Genomic DNA, 3,998 nt, shown 5'->3' on the forward strand with positions numbered 1-3,998 from the left:
TTCCCTAGCCAGCAGTGATCAGATAAACACTAGAAACACATATCCCAGTAAAAGACTTTCCAGAATCCTTATAACCCTAAATTGGTGGCTTCCCAGTGTTCTGGGGAGCCTTGGAATTTTTAGTACTTGCTTCTGCAACATTTCCTCTCATTTATAAAAATGCCTGCTGACCCATATTCATGTTTTTTTTTTAAGATTTTTATTTATTTATGAGAGACACATAGGGAGAGAGGCAGAGACACAGGCAGAGGGAGAAGCAGGCTCCATGCAGAGAGCCCGATGTGGGACTCGACCCCAGGTCCCCAGGATCACACCCTGGGCTGAAGGCAGCACTAAACCGCTGAGCCACCAGGGCTGCCCCATATTCATGTTTTAAATTGGAGTGAATCAGAATTAAAGTTAATTTTTGTTTTGATAGGATGTCTTTGTGGTTGGTAGGACCCCTTTAGAAAACCATCTATCTATCTGGAGATCCCAGGAGTCCTCAAGGCCCAAAGATCAGTGGAAGATAAAATTCATGGGCAGCCTGGGTGGCTCTGCGGTTTAGTGCTGCCTTCATCCCAGGGTGTGATCCTGGAGACCCAGGATCGAGTCCCACGTTGGGCTTCCTGCATGGAGTCTGCTTCTCCCTCTGCCTGTGTCTCTGCCTCTGTGTGTATGTGTGTCTCATGAATAAATAAATAAAATCTAAAAAAAAAATTCATGTCCAAGGTGACCCACCGGCACCCTGTGCCCTCTTCCCCATCCCCAGCCACCTTCTCTGTCCTGATGCCTCTCAAGAGCCACTGCTTCGCACGCCGGATGACAGGTGGCAGCCCTGGCTGGGGGCTGTGGAGGGCTGCCCAGAGATGAGAGGACCAGGGTCAATCACCAGGAACACCCCCGCCCCCCAGACCACAGACCCAAGCGTGATACCCCTTTTGCACACACAGCTCTGCGCCTCCAGCTTGTGACAAAACCAGAGAAGCCAACAGAGTGCCAGCTGCCCTGTCCCCGAGGTATTCACCCATCCGAAAGCAGTGTTGACCAAATGAGTTCCTCCGGGTTTACTATGAAATGTCCTACCTTCACTGTGTTTATAGTGGGTTGTTCCGTCCACTTCTTTTTCGGGCTGGCTCAGGATGTAGGGTGTACTTGAGAATCGTCTGGGGTCAGAGGACTTCTTTCCATGTCTGCCTTCCTCCTGAAAACAGAGATGTTTAGCATCTGTTCATCCATTGTGTGACCTTTCCCTTTCACCCTGCACAAGCCTCAGGAAGCTTCCTCCCCACCGGTTGCCTATCTCCCCCCTTTCCTCCAGCGCTAAGGTTTCCCTCTCCAGATCCCCAGATTCCCTTCCAGCCCACTTTGCTGCATCCGGTCCAGGGAGGCTCCAAGCCTCTCTCCCTCCAGCCTGAGCCATGGCCACGAGAAACCTAATTATCCTTTGGTTACCACCAGCCCGTGAATGAGCCGGTTGTCCTGGCAGTCGAAGCGAATCGAGGGCTGTGCCTGCAAAATCCAAAATGTACTCTGCTGGGGCCCCGGGGAAGGCCCTGACGTTTCATTTAACAAGCTGAGGAGGCAAGACCAGAAGTCCCCGAGGTGGGACTCTCAGCCTTTTCACCTGGGTGCTACGAGCTGCAGCCTCGTGTGGTTGGAAGTGGCCTAGGCATGGGAGACAGATTTGAATTTTTTTTTTTGTTTCTGTTTTTGAAATGCCTTATTCATTAGATAAATATTGAATATCAATGTTGCACTGAACATTGTTCTAAGTGTCAGAAATACAATGGTGAATACTGTAATCCAAACCACTTAAAAAATATTCACTCTGGTTGTGTTTTCAAATTATCAACAGCCAGACCATTTGGCTAAAATTATGGTGATCATATAGCGTGGTTTACTTTGGTTCATTCTTTCGTCCTGACCTAAGTCAGCATAATGATAATGCCCCTTTCACTCTCTATTTTTTTTTAAACTTTATGTATTTTATTTATTTATTTTTTGTATATTTTTTATTGGAGTTTGATTTGCCAACATATAGCATAACACCCAGTGCTTATCCCATCAAGTGCCCCCTCAGTGCCCATCACCCAGTCACCCCATCCCCCCTCTCCTCCCCTTCCACCCCACCTCGTTCGTTTCCCAGAGTGAGGAGTCTCTCATGTTCTGTCCCCTCTCTGATATTTCTCACTCATTTTCTCTCCTTTCCTCTTCATTCCCTTTCACTATTTCATATATTCCCCAAATGAATGAGACCATATAATGTTTGTCCTTCTCCGATTGACTTATTTCACTCAGCATAATACCCTCCAGGTCCATCCATGTTGAAGCAAATGGTGGGTATTTGTCGTTTCTAATAACTGAGTAATATTCCATTGTACACATAGACCACATCTTCTTTATCCATTCATCTTTTGATGGACACCGAGGCTTCCTCACAGTTTGGCTATTGTGGACATTACTGCTATAATCATCGGGGTGCTGGTGTCCCGGCATTTCACTGCATCTGTATCTTTGGGGTAAATCCCCAGCAGTGCAATTGCTGGGTCGTAGGGCAGGTCTATTTTTAACTCTTTGAGGAACCTCCACACAGTTTTCCAGAGTGGCTGCACCAGCTCACATTCCCACCAACAGTGCAAGAGGGTTCCCCTCTCTCCACAGCCGAGATCTCCAACATTTGTTGTTTCCTGCCTTGTTAATTTTCTCCATTCTCACTGGGGGGAGGTGGTATCTCGTTGTGGTTTTGATTTGTATTTCCCTGATGGCCAGTGATGCGGAGCATTTTCCCATGTGTGTGTTGGCCATGTCTGTGTCTTCCTCTGTGAGATTTCTGCTCATGTCTTTTGCCCATGATTGGATTGTTTGTTTCCCTGCTGTTGAGTTTAATAAGTTCTTTATAGATCTTGGATACTAGCCCTTTATCTGATAGGTTATTTGCAAATATCTTCTCCCATTCTGTAGGGTGTCTTCAAGGTTGGTTCAACACTCGTAAAGCAATCAACATGATAGATCATATCAACAAAAGAAAAAACAAGAACTGTATGATTCTCTCAATAGACGCAAGAAAGCATTTGACAAAATACAGCGTCCATTCCTGACAGATCTGAATTTGAATCAAGACTCTGCAACCTGCTACTGTGTGATCTCAGGAGAGTTACTTAACTCCACTGGGCCTTGGTTTTTGGACTTATGAAGGGGAGTTAATAGGAATAACCACCTAGCCAGGCTACTGGTATAAAGTGTGCAAAGTGCCTGGTAGTGAGCTCAATGATGAGATGCCCTGTTTTGATTGGGCCTATAAGGTGTAAAGGCAGAAATGAAGCTGAAGAGCTGGCAAGGGGGCTCCCCATGGAGAACTCTGGCACTCGCTCTGCTTGAGTTGCACCAGCCAGCTGCACAAGGATGGAGCCAAGGGCTGACCAGGGTCCCGGCTCTGCCCACCCGACCAAGTATGAGGGCAGCATCTTGGAGACTCCAGCTTGGCTGTCTCCCCCTCCTCCAAAATGACCGCATGATGAATTTGTTTCTTGCCAGGTCCCAGGTGAGCCTCTTCTTCTGCCCGCCCTGCTGGTGGCTCTCACATGTAAGGGAGGGAGAGAGCCCCACCAAGACCCCTGGGAGTGGCTCTGAGAGGGAGTAGAAATCACCACCACCACCACCACCACCACCACCACCACCACCACCACCACCCCGGCACAGTGACTTCCTGGCTACTCAGGGCAAGATGTAAAGTACTTGTGCTCTCTGCAGTCCTTCCTAGCCAGGAGACAGCATCCAAAGTAACCTTCTGGAAGTAGGGTTGGTGATGGTAGTGAAGGGGAAGGCAAACGGCAGGAGCTATTGATTTTTTCCTCCTTTTTTGGACAGACAAGGTGGCAGTAACAATAGTATTTCACTATATGAGACCTGCTACAGATAATAACCAACACATGACTATTGTTTATACCTGCCCTGTGCCCATTTCCTGCCCACTGCCTTTAATTTAGTGACAGGAAATGCTCCTCAAAGAGAAGTGA

Source organism: Canis lupus, chromosome 16 (genome assembly GCF_011100685.1).
Source record: "Canis lupus familiaris isolate Mischka breed German Shepherd chromosome 16, alternate assembly UU_Cfam_GSD_1.0, whole genome shotgun sequence".
NCBI lineage: Eukaryota > Metazoa > Chordata > Mammalia > Carnivora > Canidae > Canis > Canis lupus.